The sequence below is a fragment of the Bos taurus genome, chromosome 11 (genome assembly GCF_002263795.3).
Source record: "Bos taurus isolate L1 Dominette 01449 registration number 42190680 breed Hereford chromosome 11, ARS-UCD2.0, whole genome shotgun sequence".
NCBI classification, from domain to species: Eukaryota; Metazoa; Chordata; class Mammalia; order Artiodactyla; family Bovidae; genus Bos; species Bos taurus.
In genome coordinates, this window is record NC_037338.1 from 13,342,440 (window position 1) to 13,366,278 (window position 23,839).

Genomic DNA, 23,839 nt, shown 5'->3' on the forward strand with positions numbered 1-23,839 from the left:
TGGGTTACCAGGTGGACCCAGTGTAATCATATGTCTTATTAAGAGGAAGGCAGGAGAGTCAGAGAGAGAAGATGTAAGGATGGGAGTAGAAGTCAGAGGGAGAGAAGATGCCTCACTGCTTACTTTAAAGATGGAGGAAGAGGCCATGGGCCAGGGAACGTAGGTGGCCTCCAGAAGATGGAAAAAGCAAGGAAATGAACTCTCCCTTAGAGCCTCCAAATAGAACGCAGGCCTGCAGACATCTTGATTTTTGCTCATTGAAACCTATTTTTGACCTCAAGGCTCCAGAACTTCAAGATAATAAATGTATATCGCTTTAAACAATTAAGTTTGTGGTACTTTGTTAGAGTAACAAGAGGAAATGAATACACTGTGTGACCTTCAACAAGGTCCTTTTGCCAAAGATTTCTTATCTGCAAAATTACTTCCCTGATGGACCAGTGGTTAGGAATCCACCTACCATTTCAGGTGGCAGAGGTTCATTCCTTTGTACAGGAAGCCTCCACGTGCCACTGGACAACTAAGCTCATCCTCCACAAGGGAAGCCATCGCAGTGAGAAGCCCGCACACTGCGACTAGAGAGTAGCTCTTGCTCCCCACAACTAGAGAAAGCCTGCACATAGCAATGAAGATGCAGTGCAGTGACAAATGAATCAAATAATTTTTTAAAGCCAAGAGGTAAATTTCAATTAAAAAAAAATGAGCTACTAAGAGGATCGTGCATGCATGCTAAGTCACTTCAGTGGCATCCGACTCTTTGCAACCCCATGGACTGCAGCCCTCCAGGCTTCCCTGTCCATGGGACTCTCCAGGCAAGAATACTGGAGTGGTTTGCCATGCCCTGCTCTAGGGGATCTTCCCGACCCAGTGATTGAACCTGAGTCTCATGTCTCCTGCATTGCAGGTGGGTTCTTTACCACTGAGACACCTGCGAAGCCACTGTGAGGATTAAAGTTAATAAATGTAAAACAGTTGAAACAGTGCCTAACACACAGTAAGTGCTGTATGTGTATTTGCTATTATTGTTTGTAGCTAAGCCACCAAAAGTAGTATGATTTTGTGCCTTTTCTTTTTCTTGCACTTATTAGTCTGCATATTCATAGAAGACCCTCTTAGTCTTCTATGAATTTATCACTAACTCATCTGAAGCTATAAAACTGCTTGTTAGTACAGCCATACATATAGCTGACATATCCATTCAATTATTTTCTTTTACTGAGATACAGTTGTGTCCAGTGGTTAAGATTTTGCCTTCCAATGCAGGAGGTTTGGATTCAATCACTGTTGGGAAGCTAAGAGTCCACGTGTCTTGTGGACAAAAAACCAAAACATAATACAGAAACAATATTGTAACAAATTCAGTAAAGACATAAAAAAATTTTAAATAAACTAAAAAAAAATGTGTTTTTGACAAGACCTATTTATTTAATCAGATAAAGCTTAAAAAAAAAAAAAGTGCTTAAAACAAGAGTAGACAATCCTGAAAGGACATATATCTTATAACCCAGGTTGGAAATACATGAAGGATTATGACTAGTGATTCTAGTTGTGCCCATAATGACCCTGGGGATGGTACCCCCTTCCCACTGTTCACATTATTCATGTCTCTGTTCAATGCTCCTTCTTCAAACAGCTCTTAAACTGTTAAACCTAAAACAGCCATTCCCTTAACCTTGCTTTATTTTTCTTTGTAGTGCTTAGTCAAAGCATAGCATTTTATTATTTTTTAAAAAAAATTTTCATATTGGAGTATAATTGACTTACAATGTTGTATTAGTTTCAGGTGTACAATAAAGTGATTCACGTATATCTATTCTCTTTCAAATTTTTTTCAAATTCTTCTTAAAATTTTTCAAATTCTTTTCCCATTTAGGTTATTACAGAATATTGAGTAGAATTCCCTGTACAATACCATGTCTGAAAGATTGCAGAGTAGAAGAATGTACACTTATCTTCCCCTGTGAGAACACCGCTAAACAACCATTGACAGGATGATGTTGGAACCCACGAAAAAAAGATACCCCGTCCAAGGACAAAGGAGAAGCCGCAGTAAGATGGTAGGAGGGGTGCAATCATGTTTAAATCAAGCCCCATACCCACCAGAGACTCTTGGAGGGCACAAAGAAAAACCTTGTGTGCACCAAGACACAGGGAAAGGAGCATTGCAGCCCACAAAAGACTGAGCCAGACCTGCCTGTGAGTGTTTGAGGGTCTTCTGCAGAGGCCTGGGTCAGCACTGCAGTACGTGAACACTGGCAGCAGCAGTCCTGGGAGGTGCGGTGTGTGGCATGAGTCCTCTTGAAGGAGGTCACCATTAGCCCCACCATAGAGCTTCCAGTCATCTGAGTTAAATTCACCCATTCCAGTCATTTTAGTTCACTGGTTCCTAAAATGTTGATGTTTACTCTTGCCATCTCCTGTTTGACCACTTCTAATTTACCTTGATTCATGGACCTAACATTCCAGGTTTCTATGCAGTATTGTTCTTTACAGCATCAGCCTTTACTTCCATCATCAGTCATGTCCATAACTAGATATTGTTTTTCCTTTGGCTCCATCTCTTCATTCTTCTGGAGTTATTTCTCCACTCTTCTCCAGTAGCATATTGGGCACCTACCGACCTGGGGAGTTCATCTTTCAGTGTCATATCTTTTTGCCTTTTCATACTGTTCATGGGGTTCTCAAGGCAAGAATACTGAAGTGGTTTGCCATTCCATTCTCCAGTGGACCACATTTTGTCAGAACTCTCCACCATGACCCGTCCGTCTTTGTTACTTTGCCAACAAAGGTCCATCTAGTCAAAGCTGTTTTTTACAGTAGTCATGTATGATGTGAGAGTTGGACTATAAAGAAAGATGAGCACTGAAGAATTGAATCTTTTGAACTGTGGTGTTGGAGAGGACTCTTGAGAGTCCCTTGGACTTCAAGGAGATCAAAACAGTCAATCCTAAAGGAAATCAGTCCTGAATATTCACTGGAAGGACTGATGCTGAAGCTGAAACTGCAATACTTTGGCCACCTGATGCAAAGAGCTGACTCCTTAGAAAAGACCCTGATGCTGGGAAAGAGTGAAAGCAGGAGGAGAAGGCAATAACAGAGGATGAGATGGTTGAATGGCATCACCAACTCTATGAACATGAATTTGAGCAAGCTTCAGGAGTTGGTGATGGACAGGGAAGCCTAGCATGCTACAGTCCATGGGGTTACAGAGAGTTGGACACAACTGAGCAACTGAACTGAACTGAACTGAGAGCTGCTGGTAGGTGATCTACAAACTGGAGAACAATTATAGCAAAGAAGTTCTCGCACTGTTGTGAAAGTTCTAGGCCCCAAAACAGCCTTCCCAATATGGGAATCTTTGGCAAAGGGCCTGGGAATCCTCAGGGAATCTGACTTTGAAGGTCAGTGAGATTTGATTACAGAACTTCCACAGGACTGGGAAACAGAGACTCTTGGAGGGCACAAACAAAACCTTGTGTTCAACAGGACCCAGGAGAAAGGAGCAGTGACCCCACAAGAGACTGAGCCAGACTTGCCTGTGAGTGTTTGGGAGTCTCCAGCAGAGGCATGGGTCAACTGTGACTACCACAGGGTCAGGGGCTCTGGCAGCAGCAGTCCTGGGAGGCTCAGGGTGCTGGCCTAAGTCCTCCTGAAGGAGGTGGCCATTATCCCTACCATAGAGCCTATAGTCTACCATAGAGACTGCAAACTCTAGGACGGGGCTGCCTCAGGCCAAACTACAGGGAGTGAGCACAGCCCCACCCATCAGCAGATTAAAGTAGGTCATTGTTCATTATCTGTTTTATATATAATATTGTGTACATATTAATCCCCAACTCCTAATTTATCCCTCCATCCACCTTTCCCCTTTGGTAACCATTAGTTTTTTTATTTAGTATGTGAGTCTGTTTCTGTGTTGTAATTAAGTTTATTTTTTATCCTTTTTTTAGATTCCACATATATGTGATATCATATGATATGTCTTTCTCTGACTTATTTCAGTATAATCTCTAGGTCCATCCATGTTGATGCAAATAGCATTATTTCCACTCCTTTTAATGGCTGAATAATATTCCATTGTATACATGTACCATATTTTCTTTATCCTTTCATCTGTTGATGGATATTTTGGTTGCTTCCATGTCCTGGCTATTGCAAATAGTGCTGCAGTGAACATTCAGACGCATATATCTTTTTGAATTACTGTTTTCTCCAGATATATACACCAGAGTGGGATTGCTGGTTCACCTGGCAGCTCTAGTTTTAGTTTTTTAAGGAACTTCCATATTGTTCTTTAGAGTGGGTGTACCAATCTACATTCCCACCAACAGTGTAGGAGGGTTCCTTTTTCTTCACACCTTCTCCAGCAATTTGTTTGTAAACTTTTTGGTGATGGCCATTCTGACTGAGCTGTTTTCTTATTTATTGTTACTTGTTTATTGTCAGTTTCCTCAGCTACAGAATAAGCACCCCGGATGCAGCTTCACTGTCTTGTCCATATCATACACTCAGAGCTTGGATTGGAGCTTGGATCATTATCAATCACCTACTTAGCCTCTACTTTATGTTATGTATACAGCTAACATGAGAGGTAGGGAGGAACAAAGATGTATAAAAACTTCCATAAAGAAATCCCACTCCCTGAAAGGATAAACTTCTAAGTCTTGGCAAGTAAAGACTGGACATCGTAAATCCAAGGGGATAGTAAGGTTTTATTTATTTTTTAAATATTCAGGAAGCTAGATTTGTCTCTGGACATATGGAAGAGTCCCTCTGCTTCCCTCCAGCCCCTCCAAAAAGCCCAAGTTCCCAAACTTTTTTCAACGGAGGGCTACATCAGGGTCCAGCCAGCCTTGCTCAAAGAACCTCTCGGTAATTGACAGCTGGGGAAATCCCAGGGAAGCCCGCCTCCATGCCCCGTTCCCCACTCCCCACCCCCACCTCCCCACGCTAGGCTGAGTGGCACAACCCGGTAGAAGTGGCTGCTGTTTTAGCCAATGGAAGGAAACGGGAGCAGGAGCCTGTGTAAACAAACCCAGAGATGCTGGGCCTTGGGCTCCTCCCCCACGTGGGGCCGGACGGATCCTTGGCCCAATGCCTTATCCGGGAAAAGCATAGCGTCCATTCAACCTATCAGAGCTGGTGCCTCTCGCAAGGAGACGCTCCACCGGGAGGGAAAGAACGAAGGGAGCGAAAAGACAGACATTAACACCAATCAGAAGCTGAAATTTCTGAGGGAGTGGGCGGGCACTGCTTCACATTTAGGCCAATAACCAGCACACGTGCCCTTCTAGGTGACTGAGCGGCATCCTCTTTTGCCCAATAGACAAATGGGGCGGTGCCCAGCAACCAATGGCTTGGGTTCGGGGGCGGGGTGAGAAGCCAGTGTGCAGTAAGAGGTAACCTGACTAGGGGTAGAGGCGCTCCCCCGGTTCTGTGGCTCACGCTTTGGTACTAGGGACCGAGACTGTTCTGGCGACGGCGACCTCTGCGGCGACGGCTGAGATTCTCGAAAGAGTAGAGGAGGACGGTCCGGAGGAGGGGCTTCTAGTTAACGCAGGTGGGCTCGCGCGCCGGGTTGCCGGAGAGAGAACCCACGGGAAGCGCCACTCTCCCGGCTCTGGGGGCCCCTACGCCTCCCTTTGCGCTGCCATCGGGGCTGTGAGGGACGGTGCCCGCCTGCCCGAGCTCCTGTGGGGACGGTAAGCCGGCAGGTCCCACATCGCGGCTCTCGACGAGAAGGGGGACCGCGGGGGTCAGCCCCTGCCCCTCGGGGGCGCTGGGCGGTCTGTGGTCCCTTTCTCCCCGCACCCGCGCGCTATTCTAACCCCGCCCTCAACTCCCCTGACCCCTGCCCCACCCCCCAGTCCCCTTCTAATAGTCGAACTGAAGTCTCTGGCTTGCGTGTCCCTTCAGTGCCCGAGTGCGTGCCACACTGCTAGGCAAACTGACCAGTGCTGCCTCCTGCCGTCCTTCTCGCGGAGATGGGAAGGTGGAGGAGCTGCGCATCTCGCCCCTCCCCCATTCGCGGACACCCCCCCCCCCCAGGCAACCACCACCCCCCACCCCTACCCCGGCAACCACCACCTCCCCACCCCTCGCCTTATTTGCATTTCTTAAACACTCTCCGCTTCCCGCGTTATTCTAGCCTTCATTGTTGATACCTCTAGTGAGTTAGGGACCTTGGCCACTTCTCTTCATCCTTCCCTTCAGCGAGTCTGCCCTTTGATCCCTCCCACCCCCTAAATTTCGTCCTCATCTCTCATAGAAACTAACATTTGCCCCTACCAAGCAGCTGGAAGGTGAACCCAAGAGACGCGGAATATACAGTACGGGGAGCTTTTGAAGGTTGGGGACTTTAATCAGTTTTGTTAATGGTAGCCGCTTTTTGCCTTCCTGAAAATGGCACTTGATCATTATATCCTTTTTGGAATCTGTCCCATTATAGTTGTTTGGTGATCATTTTTGAAAACGCAAATGAGAAGGGTTTACTGGCAGCAAGAAAGTTTTAAATGTATTATTATTTTTTTATTTAAATAGAATTGGGTTATACTTGAAACAGCTTAACTGGAGTGTCGGAGAATTTGCAGTATAAGTAATGGCTTGACCACCCTACTTTGTCATAAAATATAGGACATATTTTAGCTGTATGGCACTGTGATTTGGATAATATAGCATTAATCTCTTTAAAAACAGCATTTTGTAAGGTATCACTTTCATAACGTATCAGTTTGGGTTTCATTAGTGGTGGTTCTAGCCATATGTTTCTAGATAAAGTACAAACTATGTTGTGCCTAAATAAAATATGCCAAGAATTTTTATGGGGAAAAAGTAACCTATCATATTCAGTTTTGACTGAGACTTCAGGGTTTTGAAAATATTAATTTGAATGTTGGACAGTGAGGATTTTGTTTGAGGGGATGGATGAAATTGAAGTATGTGGATGAGCCGGATGGGTCTTTTATCCTGTGTGCGTGGGGGAAGGGAGGAAGAAAGAAAATACAGGTGTCCAAAGCCTTGTAGATTCAAACCATGCTTCATTGCATGACTTTACACAAATTGAAGTTATTTTTCCTAGCTCTTAGTGGGGAAATGTAAGCAGTGAGTTCAACATGGTGCCTGCTGTGTTTTAGCCAGAATTTTACAAGCCTTTGTGAGAAATTCGTGTTGTTTTCCTTATTTGTGACATATGTCACAAATACCTTGTATTTTACTATGGTAAAACTGTATCTTATATATAGAGAAGTAAGTCTAATAGAATTAAAAGGAGTCTTTAATCTGAAGAGGCAGCATTGTCTAATGCTCAAACCATATGTTTGAGCCCTGTTAATATGGAAAATCACACTGAAAAGAGGAAAATCTTAAAACTGCTGTAATAAATGCCTAGATGTCTAGAACAACAGCAACAAAATTATGACAGAATTATTAGCAATCATCAAATAAAAGTCCTAGACAAATTACAAATCTATGAATTGGTTATTACACTATTGTGAGTTGGTATAAGGCTGCAGTTGAAAACCAAACTTTTTGTACCATCTTTTCAGATGTATTTGTGCTTAGTAATTACTCCTTTGCAAATTTAGAGCCATAACTATGATTTTTTCAGAGACCCTTGCCTTTAAGGAGCTCATAGTTTGGTGGAAGAGAGACCTGGAAACCAAGAATTAAATGCAGAGGGAGAGGTTCCATAGTGGAAGATGTGTACAGGGCATAGAGAAGCACTGTGGTACGGTGTTCTGGCCTCATGTCCCACTGCTGTGGACTTTCTGAAGTGCCTTTTCCCAAACTACCTGCTTATTTCACATACCTGGGCTTTTCTCTGTAGGTACTGTTCTCTCTTAAAAGACTTTTCCGTACCTTCTGTGCCTGGTGAGGTCCTACTTGAAAATCTTACTGAAGCCTCACACTGCCTCCTCTCCATTCAAATAATTGTTATCTGTATTTTTTGTTATCTCATTATAAATAATTACAGTTGATTCTCACTATTCATGAGAATATATAAAATCACACAGAGCACTAAATTAGTGAATACTGAACGATTGCTCCTAGGAAGTATGTTCATATCTCACATAGATTTTAATCTTTTCCTAAATACAACTCATTCTGGTAGATTCTATTTCTTTATTTTACAGAAGAGAAAATGAGGTACAGAAGTGTTAAGTGACTTGCCTGAGGCCAACCCCTAACAGGTGCCAGAGTTCAGAAACCCTGCCCACCCCCCTACCACTGCACTGCACTGCCCCCTACTGACCTGCGTCCTGTATCATCCCCACAAAAGCTGAAACTAAAAAGCAGAGCACTGCCTAGTTTGACCTTATCTGGGAACGTGCTCAGGAGTGACTCAAAATTTTTGCCACTCTGTGCATGTCCGTGAATGACTGCCAAAGCACCATCAGTGTTGATTTAGGGGTTACAAGTAAATTTTAGCCAAGTAGGCAGATTCGCAAATAGAGAAGGCAATGGCACCCCACTCCAGTACTCTTGCCTGGAAAATCCCATGGGCGGAGGAGCCTGGTGGGCTGGAGTCCGTGGGGTTGCGAAGAGTCGGACACGACTGAGTGACTTCACTTTCACTTTTCACTTTCATGCATTGGAGAAGGAAATGGCAACCCACTCCAGTGTTCTTGCCTGGAGAATCCCTGGGACGGGGGAGCCTGGTGGGCTGCCATCTATGGGGTTGCACAGAGTCGGACACGACTGAAGTGACTTAGCAGCAGCAAATTCGCAAATACAGGATCTACAAATAATGAGGATCCAGTGTACTTGCAAATGAGCCCTGGAATCTATTTCAGAGTAACCCTCCCTGCAACTCACTGTAGAATGTGCCTTTAACTGCTTTGAGAATTCATTCTCTTATTCATTTATTCAACAAATATTTATTAAGCACTTACTGTAAGCCAAGCACTGTTTTAGACTGTGGTGTGGTGCTGCCCTTGTAGATGCTCTATTTGAATAACAAAGACAGACAGCTAACAGTCTGGAGCTCAGGAGAGAGGTCTAGTTTGGAATTAGAGATTAATTTGACCAGGATAAAGCCCTGTGGGGCCCCTCCCATTTCACATCCTCTTAACATACTGATTTCCACTACATTTCTGTTCTACCCCATGCATATACTCTTCCTTTTGAGCCTCTCTACTTGTCATTAGTTGATTTTGAGGCTGTTTACTCATATAGCTGGTAGGATATTATAGAAGAATCAGATTGATCTGGTCTTTAATTTCTGCATTTGCCACCTACCACCTGAGTGACTTTGGTCAAGCTGTTGAACTTTTAAAGCCTGTTTCCTGATTTCAGAAGTGGTGATCTGATGTGCTAGGCCCTTGTTGGTAGAGCGGAAGAGACACACACATATTACTTTTGATGCTGAGGGTTTAAAGTAAACTAGAATGGAATATCATCTTAACCACCATATTGTCTGTTGGCCCTAGTGCTCTCAGAACCTTAGGATAGGTTTAGGATTTAAGCTCTGAAGACCTACTTTCCTTTGTTTTGTTCACTCAACATTTGTGTTTCCTAAGAGAGAGTATCTGATTGGATTGTTTTGTCACCTTCCAAAATGGAGGACTCCTATCCAGCAAAATTTTGAACCAAGCCATGTCCTAAGTGATCTTCCTCACGTTCAGCCTGTAGATTGTCTTTAGAGTTCTGAGTTTGGTCCAGGAGTTTATAGCCAAAGAAGTGGATTGGTTTCATGTATTATCTATGACACAGACTGAAGCATATACAGAAAGAACCCCTTGGTGACAATTTCTTCAGAAAACAACTGAGTATAGAGTGGTCCTTAGAGCTTCATGGACTTCTGTCCTATTCAAATACTTGTCTATTCAAATACTGTCCTATTCAAATCCCATGATCATAGACAGTGTTTAATAAAGCACCTAACAAAGTAATTGTTACATGTCAAATATTGCATAGATCTTCCTTTTGATGTTGCATTTGACATTATTATAGTGTGGTTATTTGCTTATATGGCTGGCTTCTTATATGACTATTCTCCATGAGGGAGGGTTAACATCTTCATCCTCTATCTTTGGCACTTAGTTCTGTGCCTGAGGCATGGTAATAAATGCACAAATGTCTGACTTAAGGAATTCCTTAACTCTTCCTGAAAGGATGGAAGGATAGGAAAGCTTCCCAGAGAAAATATTGTTTAAGCTGGTTCTTAAAGAATGAGTAGGAAGGTTTTCTAGATGAATAAAACCTTGAGACAGCATTCCAAATAGGGACTAGCAGTTGCAAAGACACAGAGATATAAAAAGATAATGAAGTTTATTATATACTCCTAGCAGATTAAAACAACAAACAAAAATCAAAATCATTGGGCTTGGTCGGGAGGCATGTCACAACTGAATTAACTTATGATCATAGCTGCTCAGTAACAGATGCAAATTTTAGGGAGAAAGTATAATATCCTCAGGTTGTTGGCAGAGTATCAACAGTTTAGAAATACAAATATTGACTTTGGGGAACTTTTACACTGTAGTGAATTCATCATGAAGGTCATTATGTGTATGCACTGTTCAAGGTACTGAAAATGTAATCAAACTTACTCTCAAGAGGCTAAAAAGCTAGCAAGGAGACAGATAAATGATTTATTGTGTAAGTGAGGTAATAGAGATGGGAATAAAGTGCTATCTGAACCAGGAGAAAGGAGTATTTCATAATATGAAACGCTGGAGGAAGATTTCTCAAGTGAGGTGGCTTTTGAGCTGTGCCTTGGTGGAGTGCACTAGACCAAAAATAGGGACTTTATGAAGACAATTAGTGGTAGGAAAGATTTAAGAATTATCCCTTTTTGCTATATCTGTTTTGGGCATTCAGTTAATAGTTACATTTGTTCAGGCAGTGTCTGTGAGCATAAGAAGTGAATAATTATGTCATAGTAGAATTTTGTGTCAAAATAAACTGGGTTAAAGTTTTCTGAAATGCAGGGCATCTCTAAAGTCTTTATTATATTAACATCCTTAATGGCTCTCCAAAGTATTGTATTCAACCCACCCCCCACAGCATACCTAAACATCTTTTGGAACAGAATTATATGAGACAGAATTTGAGGAATGATGAATTAAAATGTATTTTTAACAAACCAAGATTTATCGGTAGTCTCCATGTCCACTGTAAAATAATGTATATTTCTATAATCTCATAGATAAGAAGGAGAGGAAGGAGAGACATTTGGAGAGAAAGAATACATTCTAGCCAAGTTATTATCATCTTGGTCAATATGTCCCAAATTTAATAAATAATTATTATATGATCATCTCCTCCCTTGAAAAGTATGGCTTGTTCATATTTTGAAGTTTTGTAAGGTGATCAGACACACCCTGGGAAGATACAGAACCAGAGCAGGAGTCAGTGGTGGAGGCAGAGGCAGAGGCCACCTTAGAGTGGTACTCTTCCACCTTGAGAGAATGCTGCTTTTATTTTGCATTCATTTTAGGCCATATTAGACATACATTTTGCCAGTAGGGCATTTTAAGAGCATACTGAAAATCCACACCCTTTTCTGAGTCTGGAATTTCAGGAGTTGATTGCCAGTGTTTTCTTTTCAATAAGATTTGATTATATGAGAATTAATTAATGACCTTGCTGTATAATTTTAATTCATTTGTCAAATTTTGATTATGATTTAACTCCCAAGGTATTGTTAAAACTAAGAAAGCAATGATCACGCTTTTGATATGAATTTGAAGTCAGATCTATGTTTGAGATTTGTCTCTGCCAACTTTCTATCTGAATGACCTTGGGAAACAGCTGCCTCACCATCTGTAGCCTCTTTTTACACTTTTTTTCCTTTCCCATTTTGACAAAGTGAAAATACATAGGGGTAATATAATAATTAAATGATGCATATAAACACTTTATGAACTCTGAAGTGGTATACAAATAAAAGACAGACTGAATAAATGCATCCAGTTTAATTTTCATTAACATTTTTAGTCTTTAATTTTATATTATAAAAATAGTACTTATTCGCCACAGTAAAATTGAAAAGTATTGAGAGGCAAAAGCAGGGAAAAGCTACAAAGCACTTCATGAATCTACCATATTGAGACAATGGTTAACATTTTGATGGTTGTATACTTTCTATGCATATTTGTGCATATGCATTATTTAATAGTAACAGGTTTATCTTGGGTGTTTTGTTGGGGTCACTTTATTTTTCTAGGTCCCCTAAGAGTACATTTGCTTGGTTCAAGGAATTGTTAAGTCTTTTGCTACATATTGCTATGTATAATGAGAACAGGAGCTGACTTCTCAGCCTGGTGAAATGTGCCACCTTGCAGTAATCTAATATCCTGCACCACTTCAGAAGCATCATGAAAGACACATTCAGAAATGAACTTAATGTATTTACATAGTTATGCTTGGTATTGTTTGTAGTAGCATGAAAAGGATAACTCCAGTGTATCAACAGGAGCTAGTTAAGTAAACTTTGATACATCCAAAACCATGGAATATTGTATAGCTGTAAAAAGAATGAGGAAGAGAAAAACAAGGGTAGAATAAGAATATACATTGCTTATAATTTGCAAAAAGAAATTCTGAAATGATATATAAGAAACCAATGAAAGAAACAGAAGTAGGGATCAGATTTCACTATATATGCCTTTATATATGCATGCATGCTGAGCTGCTTCAGTTCTGTCTCTTTGCGACCCTGTGGACTATAGCCCACCAGGCTCCTCTGTCAATGGGATTCTCCAGGCAAGACTACTGCAGTGGGTTGCCATGCCCTCCTCCAGGGCACCTTCCTGACCTAGGGATCAAAGCCATGTCTCTTATGTCTCCTTCATTGGCAGGCAGGTTCTTTATCACTACCACCTGGGAAGCCCATATATGTATATTATAAAATTTTTCTGAATCATATATTTGTATTACCTTTTCCAAAAAATGAGTGAAGAAATGAATGAATGAATGAAATGGAGTGAGGAGAAAAAGGGATCTGAGCTGCTGCCCATCTCTTTAGTATCAGGTGAATACATAGTATTAGTATAGTGGGAAAGATTAGAAGAGAGGCCCCAGGAAGGATTTGGCAGCTTTATTTTTCTTGTTTACTCAGTTTTGTATATTTAAAAAAATATTGAAACTGCCAAATGGCAGTCCCCATTGCTTCAATTGCTTTTTTTTCATATTCACTTGTATTTTTACATATGCATATGTATTATTTTTAATTGTGTTTACATTTCTAACATTTTTAAACTTACCTAATTTTTTTTTTTTTTTTCTGTGTCAGTATAGGAGGACCTTTAAAAAAAACGAAGATAGGGCAGTTTTGTATAGTGCACATTCCCAAAGTGGTCTGAGCTACCTCAAGAGGCAGGAAATTTAAGCCCTCTAGTTTATATGGCACATACATACATTAGAAAAAATAAGAAAAAGAAAATAACATTTGCCCCTGATTATAAAACCACACTTTTAAGTAATAATTCAGAATGCAAAATAAAAGGAAAAAATCTTTAATTTTGCCACCAAAAACATTCTATTTTTTGCTTTTTAGATCTTTTTATGCATATAAACCTTTCCAAAAGTAGAATTATAATATCTGTTTTTCTTCAGTTGTTGAAATGCTTAGGTAGAGGTTTGTGTTTTTTTTCAATTTTTTAAATTTTAGACCACCCTTGCATTTCTGGGCTGAACCCTATTTGATCATAACTTTTTTGTCTTGCTTTATTTTTAAATAATTTGCTTAATTTTATTTGATCCTGTTTTATTTGAAATTATATGTTTGTAGCATGGAAAATATTTTAAAAATATTGTCTCTGAAAGTATATTTAAGACATTCTTAACTTATAGAACACAAAGAGCATTAAATTTTCCAAATAACATGAATAAGGCTGAGTTCATCAAAAGGTATGTGAATATTGCTAGGGCTCCAACCTCATAACACATTTAAATTAATTTTCAGTGAAGTCTGCTAGTTTGAAAATTAACAAGTTTTTCACATACTGACTCACTATTCCCTGGTTGTTCGATCTAGAGCCCATGATATTTGTTAGTTAAAATATTTCTGGCATGCTTATGGAATTAGTTTTTTTTTTTTTAATGGAGTACAATTGCTTTAGAATGTTGTTTAGTTTCTCCTGTACAACAAAGGGAATCAGCTATACATACACATATATCCCCTCTTATTTGGGTTTCCTTCCCATTTAGGTCACCACAAAGCATTGAGTAGAGTTCCCTGGACCATACAGTAGGTTCTCATTAGTTATCTATTTCATACATGTGTATGCATGCTAAGTTGCTTCAGCCGAGTCCGACTCTGCGACCCTATGGACTGTAGCCCACCAGGCTCCTCTGTCCCTGGGATCCTCCAGGCTTGCAGTGGGCTGCCATGCCCTCCTCCAGGGGATCTTCCCAATTCAGGGATCAAACCTGCATCTCTTGAGTCTCCTGCATTGGCAGGCGAGTTCTGTACCAATAGCGCCACCGGGGAAGTGCACTTTATATATAGTAGTGTATATATGTCAGTCCCAATCTATCATTTTATCCCGCTCTCCTTCCGTCCTTGGTATCCATAAGTGAAAGTTGCTCAGTCATGTCCGACTCTTTGCGACCCCATGGACTATACAGTCCGTGGAATTCTCCAGGCCAGAATACTGGAGTGGATTGCCTGGTGGGCTGCCGTCTATGGGGTCGCACAGAGTCGGACGCGACTGAACTGACTTAGCAGCAGCAACAGCAGGCTGGGGCCTGGTAATTTGCATTTCTAACAAGTTCCCAGGTGATACTGATGCTGGTGGGCCAGGGACTAAATTTTGAGAACCATTGCTGTATCAGTTCAGTTGCTCAGTCGTGTCTGACTCTTTGCAACCCCATGAATCGCAGCACGCCAGGCCTCCCTGTCCATCACCAGCTCCCGGAGTTCACTCAGACTCACATCCATCGAGTCAGTGATGCCATCCAGCCATCTCATCCTCTGTCGTCCCCTTCTCCTCCTGCCTCCAATCCCTCCCAACATCAGAGTCTTTTCCAATGAGTCAAGTCCTTGCATGAGGTGGCCAAAGTACTGGAGTTTCAGCTTTAGCATCATTCCTTCCAAAGAAATCCCAGGGCTGATCTCCTTCAGAATGGACTGGTTGGATCTCCTTGCAGTCCAAGGGACTCTCAAGAGTCTTCTCCAACACCACAGTTCAAAAGCATCAATTCTTCAGCACTCAGCCTTTTTCACAGTCCAACTCTCACATCCATACATGACCACTGGAAAAACCATAGCCTTGACTAGACAGACCTTTGTTGGCAAAGTAATGTCTCTGCTTTTCAATATGCTATCTAGATTGGTCATAACTTTCCTTCCAAGGAGTAAGCATCTTTTAATTTCATGGCTGCAGTCACCATCTGCAGTGATTTTGGAGCCCCCAAAAAATGAAGTCCACTGTTTCCACTGTTTTCCCATCTATTTCCCATGAAGTGATGGGACCGGATGCCATGATCTTCGTTTTCTGAATGTTGAGCTTTAAGCCAACTTTTTCACTCTCCACTTTCACTTTCATCAAGAGGCTTTTTAGTTCCTCTTCACTTTTTGCCATAAGGGTGGTGTCATCTGCATATCTGAGGTTATTGATATTTCTCCCTGCAATCTTGATTCCAGCTTATGTTTCTTCCAGTCCAGCATTTCTCATGATGTACTCTGCATATAAGTTAAATAAGCAGGGTGAAAATGTACAGCCTTGACATACTCCTTTTCCTATTTGGAACCAGTCTGTTGCTCCATGTCCAGTTCTAACTGTTGCTTCCTGACCTGCATACAGATTTCTCAAGAGGCAGGTCAGGTGGTCTGGTATTCCCATCTCTTTCAGAATTTCCCACAGTTCATTGTGATCCACACAGTCAAAGGCTTTGGCATAGTCAATAAAGCAGAAATAGATGTTTTTCTGGAACTCTCTTGCTTTTTCCATGATCTAGCAGATGTTGGCAATTTGATCTCTGGTTCCTCTGCCTTTTCTAAAACCAGCTTGAACATCAGCAAGTTCACGGTTCACATATTGCTGAAGCCTGGCTTGGAGAATTTTGAGCATTACTTTACTAGCATGTGAGATGAGTGCAATTGTGCAGTAGTTTGAGCATTCTTTGGCATTGCCTTTCTTTGGGATTGGAATGAAAACTGACCTTTTCCAGTCCTGTGGCCACTGCTGAGTTTTCCAAATTTGCTGGTACATTGCTGTATACTAATTGTAAATTCTAGAAATCTGGTTCTAGAAGAAAGCTGAATTTAGTCTGGGAGTGTAACAAGTGAGGAGGTTAGGGAGCAGATCATGAAAGACTCAACTGCTTCTGCTAAGCACAGTGTCTGAGTTCAGGAAATGAGCAGTATATAGGGATATGACACAATTCTTGTTTCATGATTGGAAATCCTAGCCAAATATCAAGTGAGAAATTTTATTTCATTTGCAAAGCTTAGAGACCAGGGGATTCTGGTCAAATAGGATTAAGTGATTAATCCATAAGAATGGGGGTTATTTTTATGTCTCTTCTATATTCCCCACTTAACATTTAGCCTTGCTTTAGAAGGGCTGATGTTTGTTTTAACTGGGAAAGTGCTTTGAGTGCTTATTAAAATGAAAGTTTTGTGTGTTTTTAAAGATATCAGCTATATTTATTCTTAAAAATTTTTAAACAGTCATTTAAGAGAATAAGAAAAACTACTTTTGAAAAAGAAAACTCACTGGAATTATTTTATATGTTGGAGAATATCATCTGCTTCATAAATCATCAAGCATTTTATGGATTTTTTTTTAAAGTGGTTCGGTAATTGTTTGAGGTAATACTAGTAATTTTCATAATCTTTCTGAAGATAAAAAATGAAGGCCAAAATCATAGACCTGGCATAGAAGCTGGGTGCAGGAGACAGCTATGAAGGAATAGATAGATATATGCACACATCTACACACACACATACATACATATATAAAATATATATATATTTTTTAAATTACGGTTATTATTTTAGCTAAAGAGAAAGATACTTGTTCTGAATTTAGGCATCAACTCTGGAAGCCACACCTTTTCCTCAAGGAGTTTTGCTTCAACAGGTTTTTCTCACTTGTCTGCTACCTCGTTTCTGTTGTTCCACTGCTGACACCCTTAGCTGTCAAGTTGACCAGCTGGTCCCTCATTGACTGCTGGAGGAACAACTGGTATTACAGACAGTGGGTGGGACAGACTCCCTACTCGGAAACGTTCTTGTTTTCCTCCCACCCCCACAGAGGAGAATTAGGAGGAGGAAAAGGAGAGTAGAACTAGATCCTACAGGTCAGGCCAGTGCTTCTGAAGCTTGCTGCGCATCAGAAACAACCCACTGACTCTCTAATGTGCAGTATATTTGTGGGCCCCACCCAGAGACCTTCTGAATCTCGAGCTGATAGAATGCAGCCTGGGGGCTGCATTTTTAACAAGTTCCTGAAGAAATCTTGTGTAGCCAGATGGACTCTATGCCTCAGGCTACACCAGTGCTGGTCCTGGGTGAATTTTCACCAGCAGTGCTAAAGTAAAGGGCTTCCCAGCTTGCGCTAGTGGTAAAGAACCCACCTCCCAATGCAGGAGACAGAAATGAGGGTCCTGTCCCTGAGTCGGGAAGATCCCCTGAAGGAGGGCATGGCAACCCGCTAGAGTATTCTTGCCTGGAAAATCCCACAGACAGAGGAGCCTGGCGGGCTACAGTTCATGGGGTCGCAAAGAGATAGACATGACTGATGCAACTTAGCAGTCGGGCAGGTGGTAAAATAAAGTTAGGACTACATAGTGTTTTTTATAAAATTACATTTATTCAATACAAAGAATTAGGAGTTTTTGCCTTAAATTAAGGCCTTTTTATATTTTGTGGTGTTTAAAATATCCTTTTATAAAATTATGTTGATAAGGATGTTTTCTGGGCTTCCCTCATAGCTCAGTTGGTAAAGAATCCACCTGCAATGCAGGAGACCCTGGGTCGGGAAGATCTGCTGGAGAAGGGATAGGCTACCCACCCCAGTATTCTGGCCTGGAGAATTCCATGGACTATACAGTCCATGCGGAGAAGGCGATGGCACCCCACTCCAGTACTCTTGCCTGGAAAATCCCATGGACGGAGGAGCCTGGTAGGCTGCAGTCCATGGGGTTGCGAAGAGTCAGACACTACTGAGCAACTTCACTTTCACTTTTCACTTTCATGCATTGGAGAAGGAAATGGCAACCCACTCCAGTGTTCTTGCCTGGAGAATCCCAGGGATGGGGAAGCCTGGTGGGCTGCCATCTATGGGGTCGCACAGAGTCGGACACGACTGAAGCAGTTTAGAAGCAGTAACAGCAGTAGCAGCAGCAGCAGCATACAGTCCGTGGGGTCGCAAAGAGTCAGACACAACTGAGAGACTTTCACTTTCACTTTTCAAGGATGTTTTCTATCACCCTTATTTAGATAAAACAAATTATAATCTTATGTTGTCCTCGAAATACTTGTAAAAATTGATTGGTCTGTGAAATCCTAAAGATTGAGTATCTCTTATCTACTCATTCTTTTTAAGTCGCTTTTTAAATACTTTGAAATACAGGTTCATAGAGAGTCCTAAATTTTTGGCTAGATAAATTTTGGAATTCAGGATTTTTCAGATTTTAGAGATGCTTTCTCTGTATGTTATATAATGCCTCAGGGGTTTGGCATAGAACCCGTAGTCACATGCATTAATATTTCTGAGGAAAGCAAGAGTATTCACTCTCAGTAAGATAAATAAAGCCTATGTATAGCTTCACATCAGTTCAGGCCAAGTTCTACTGTCAACTGAGTTTTGACATGAAAGCATATGGACATTTTTTAGCTTTTAGAGCTTTCTGGATTTTGGAGTTGTGCATAGGAATAGGATGGACGTGTTTGGCGTCTGCTTTCTCAACCTCAAAGTGCCGGCAAGCTTCAAATTAAATGGAGCTGAGTGTGTTTATGGTAGGGAATAATTTATTCTGATTTAACACACTAGTGTGTGATGTGACCTCATTTGTATTTTCCTTCCAAAGACTAGTCCTTTTGTTGAGGGGCATTTTTCTTCAGCCTGGTTCCCCCAACTCCCATTTGCAATCTTTGAGAAAAATCAGTTTTACATCCGAGCCATCTGGAACTAAAGTGAGAAGTGTAAGAGTGTAGAGCAGTGGCTAAGAGTGTGGGCTTTGGGCACAGAAAGACTTAAGTTTAAGCCCCGATTCTGGCACTCACTAGATTGCGCCTTACTTTAAAACAAATCTCTGAATGTTGGAGATTTCCTCTGAAAAACTAGACCATCTACCTCAACAGGATTGCTGTGGAGATTGAGAGAGAATGTTAGTGAAGTACTTAGCAGAGCTTTTGTTTTATTCTCATCTTTTCCTGCTGGTATTTGGGTAGATTATGTGCTTCCCTCTGTGTAACTGGATTTTCGTGTGGTACCCTCTCCTTCCCTTAGAGGTTCTGAGTTGCTACACTTTCCCAATTCATGACCCGCTTCTGTTCCATTCTTGTGTCTTAGACATCAAATCCTGCCTCATCAGTGATTTCCACACCAAAAAATCCACAAACTCCTAAGCTTTATATGGAGCTAGTAGTTTCACCAAAAATGGAGTGTCTTAGGGTAGAGTCCACATTATGCAGAATGAGGCCTTTCACTGTCTGAAATGTACCACTCATTTTTTTCATCTTTACCTTACTCCAGCACTGTGTTCCCACTAACCAGGGAAATCTTTTGCTTTCTCCCATGAAGCAATTCTCTTACTCTGGTCTCTCAAGGCTCACCTTCTACAGCAAACTAATTTTAAAGGAGTTTCTCCCACCCTAAATGGTACCTTTCCTAAAAAGATTTCTAGTGAATACAGTTTTCTTAACCTGATTACACGTGCATTTCAACTGCTTAGCTCCTTTTTCCCTTCTATGATGTGGAAAACGATTCTTTTTTTCTAGAAATATATCAAATAAAATGAGTATGTGGTCCTTTTTGGTGATATTTGTTGAGATTCATGTTATGGATTTCTTCCAGTTTAGATAATCCTCTCTAGTAAGAATCTGCAGCTAGTGAAGAGAATGTTATAGCCACCTGGTATTATTAAATGCTAAAATAGTGAACAAGAATATGTAAAATATTTTCAAAGAATAGAATTAGGACATTTTTTTTCCCCCTCAAGAGTAAGTTAACCTGTAAAAACAGATTCCTGAGTGATACTGTCGCTCACTGGCTGTAGGGAATAATTGTTAATACTCAGTGAAGAATGCTTAGCCCATGTCCAGGCCCCTGAAAGCATGGGCTTCCCTTCCTAAGACGTGGAATTTAGAATATAGCATTCTAGAAATGGTACTTTGTCAACAGATTGTTTATTAAAGACTTGATGGGCACATAAAACATGCTAGAAAATGTAAAGGGGCTTCCCTGGTGGCTCAAGAGGGTAAAGAATCTGCCTGCCATGCAGGAGACGTAGGTTCGATCCCTGGGTCGGGAAGATCCCAGGGAGACCAGCATAGCAACCCACTCCAGTATTCTTGCCTGGAGAATCCCATGGACAGAGGGGCCTGGCAGGCTACAGTCCATGGGGTCGCAAAGAGTCAGACACAACTGAGTGACTAACACACATACAGAAAGTGTAAAAGACTTGATTATTGCCCTCAGGAAACTTCTGAGATTATAAATAGACCATTCCCAAAATAAATAACGAATAATTATCACTGGCTACTACTACTAAGTCACTTCAGTCGTGTCCGACTCTGTGCGACCCCATAGACGGCAGCCCACCAGGCTCCCCCGTCCCTGGGATTCTCCAGGCAAGAGCACTGGAGTGGGTTGCCATTTCCTTCTCCAATGCATGAAAGTGAAAAGTGAAAGTGAAGTCACTCAGTTGTGTCCAACTCTTAGCGACCCCATGGACTGCAGCCTACCAGGCTCCTCCATCCATGAGATTTTCCAGGCAAGAGTACTGGAGTGGGGTGCCATTGCCTTCTCCGAATTATCACTGGAGTATATGTATGATCAGTTGTAAAATAGGGATGGAGGTGGGGGAGACCTTAGGCAGAGATTGTATTTAGGCTTCTATAGTGGCATTTCTCGGAGAAGGCAATTGGCACCCCACTCCAGTATTCTTGCCTGGAAAATCCCATGGACAAAGGAGCCTGGTAGGCTGCAGCCCATGGGGTTGCAAAGAGTTAGACACGACTGAGCGACTTCACTTTCACTTTTCACTTTCATGCATTGGAGAAGGAAATGGCAACCCACTCCAGTGTTCTAGCCTGGAGAATGCCAGGGACAGGGGAGCCTGGTGGGCTGCCGTCTATGGGGTCGCACAGAGTCAGACACTACTGAAGTGACCTAGCAGCAGCAGCAGCAGCAGCAGCGTTTCTAATACTATTATACATTTATACATTTTAAAAGCAAGTTATACTGCTATCATATCAGTCTAAGACATTTAGAAGCCTTGGTTATTCAGAAAAGTTACATATTTCATATGCAATAATTTGCCTATAGGAATATTTTGGTTAATGTTATCTATTAAAGATTTCAGTTTGTAATATCTTCCCTGTTAGTAGCACTTAATACCTTGTATTTAGTAGCATTTAATGCTGTATTTGGAGATGTCAAAGTCCCCAACTACTGCTTGATGTTATTCTGGGAGGACAGACAATTAATGGACTTTTCCTGGGGATCCAGAACATGCTATTGACCGTAATCAAGTGTTGATTCTGCCTTTGGAAGTGGATTTAAATGCTGTATAGAGAATATTTGATATCTGTTCTGTATATTTCCAGTAGAATAATTGTAATATCACAGAACATCCTAGGCATTGTTTATAAAGGTTTGTGAGTTGTTGCTGCTGCTGCTGCTAAGTCGCTTCAGTTGTGTCCGACTCTGTGTGACCCCATAGACGGCAGCGCACCAGGCTCCCCCATCCCTGGGATTCTCCAGGCAAGAACACTGGAGTGGGTTTTGTGAGTTGTTAGTTAGATTTAAAGTGTAATAATCAGATAAGTACATAAGGCAATTAATTAATTAGTGAAATACTTGGTAGTTAAGGCTTCTCAGATCAAAGAATTTATTATACTTGGCCATTAATTTGTTTTTTAGCTTCGCCTTGCAGCGTGCAGGATCATAGTCCCCAAACAGGGATTAAACCTCTGTCCTCCACAGTGGAAGTGTGGAGTCGTACCACTGGAAACCAGGAATTTTTTTTTAATTAAAAAAAATTTTTTTGCAAAGAGCATTCACAAAGTTGATGTTTTGTAAAACACCAATTTGAGAACTGCTGATGTGTAAGAATTAGGGAAATTGAGATTTGTTCTATTTCACATAGTGTTTGCCACTGTCTTAGAGGAATTGTTCTTAGTCTTTAGTCTTTCTGTATATCAGAATCACCTATAGCAGTTAATAGGCAAAAATACAATGTTGGGGGACTTCCCTGGTGGGCCAGTGGTTAAGAAGCTACCTTTCAATGCAGGGGACGCAGGTGTGATCCCTGGCAAGAGAGCTAAGATCCCACTTGCCACAGCTAAGATTCAGTGCAGCCAAAAATAAAGAAATGAATATTTACCAAGAAAAAATACATATATGTATATATACAAATGTCGGGCCTTGGCTCAGGCCCAGCAAACTATAGCAAGCATATTAACATTCTCTTGGGAAGTTCTTTCCTTGCATCCAATGAAAGATAACTGATGGAGCATTTGTGTATTGAAGTCAATATAGGAAAGCCTACCAGTGTGATTACTTACTTGTTTTCTGTTAAAGGCCATGCAGCTTCTTTGAGAACAAATGAAACGGAAATAGAGGGGACAAGGTCATTCTAATTCAAGATTGACCTAAAACTTGTTTTAAAATCTCTGTACACATACCTTACATGTCCTCCCTACCCTCCCCACCTCAAAAAAGTTGAACCACTCATTTGTCTCCTTTATACCTCGATCTTCCACCAGATGATGGAGAAAAGTTGATGGGTTTATATACTTAGTAAAACTTTGTAAACAAGGAGCCAGATAAATTAGTGCAAAATATAACATCCTACCTTGTGAAAGGGAAATCAAAGTGGAGTCTGTTTTGCTAAGAGAGCTCTTTAAAATGGAGCTGGGAGTCCATTAGTTTGTTTTGTTGTTATTGTTGTTGTTCTTGAGAGGCCATTAGTGAAGTGACATCTCAGCCTGAATGGAATCGGACTTTTTGACCTGATGAAGTCATCCAGAACACCTGCTAGAAACTCAGAATACTTATGGAACCCCTACCCTAAAATAACAGTAACAGTCTATCTACTTACCGGACCTCTACCCTGTAACAACGTAGCCTTAAGGACAAATATTTTCCTATTTGTGTCAGAGTCAAGCACAATTCTCACCAGTGATTTTTATTCTTCAGTTTATTAATGTGGTGTGCCACATTGAGTGATTTGCAGATATTGAACAACCCTGTATCCTTGGGGTAAGTCCCACTTGATCTTGGTGTGTGTGCGTGCATGCTTAGTCACTTAATTGTGTCTGACTCTTTGCAACCCTTTGGACAGTAGCCTACCAGGCTCCTCTGTCCATGGGGTTTTTCAGGCAAGAATACTGGAGTGGCTGCCATTTTCTTCTCCAGGGGATATTCCACACCCAGGGATTGAACCCACATCTCCTGTGTCTCCTGCATTGCAGGCAGATTCTTATCCCACTGAGTCATCAGGGAAGCATCCCTTTAAACTGTTGTTGGATTCCATTTGCTAATGTTTCATTGAGGATTTTTGCCACTATGTTTATCATGATACTGGCATATAATTTTATTATTTTGTTGTATCTTTGTCGAGTTTAGGTATCAGGGTGATGCTGATTGATAGAATGAGTTTGGAAGCATTTCTTATTCTGCAAATTTTTGGAATGGTTTGAGAAAGAATGGTGTTA

At 41.2% G+C, this 23,839-nt stretch overlaps 1 protein-coding gene across 3 annotated transcripts in view; it reads left to right on the top strand.

The window, feature by feature from the left end:
- Positions 1-5,346: 5,346 nt before the first annotated feature.
- PAIP2B (poly(A) binding protein interacting protein 2B) overlaps positions 5,347-23,839 on the top strand; it is a 45,871-nt gene continuing 27,378 nt past the window's right edge. The window contains exon 1 of one of the 3 annotated variants that reach the window (NM_001302949.2): positions 5,347-5,560. The gene's annotated coding sequence lies outside the window, so the exon portion shown is untranslated. The other 2 variants (XM_024999264.2, XM_024999263.2) reach the window with 2 other exon arrangements.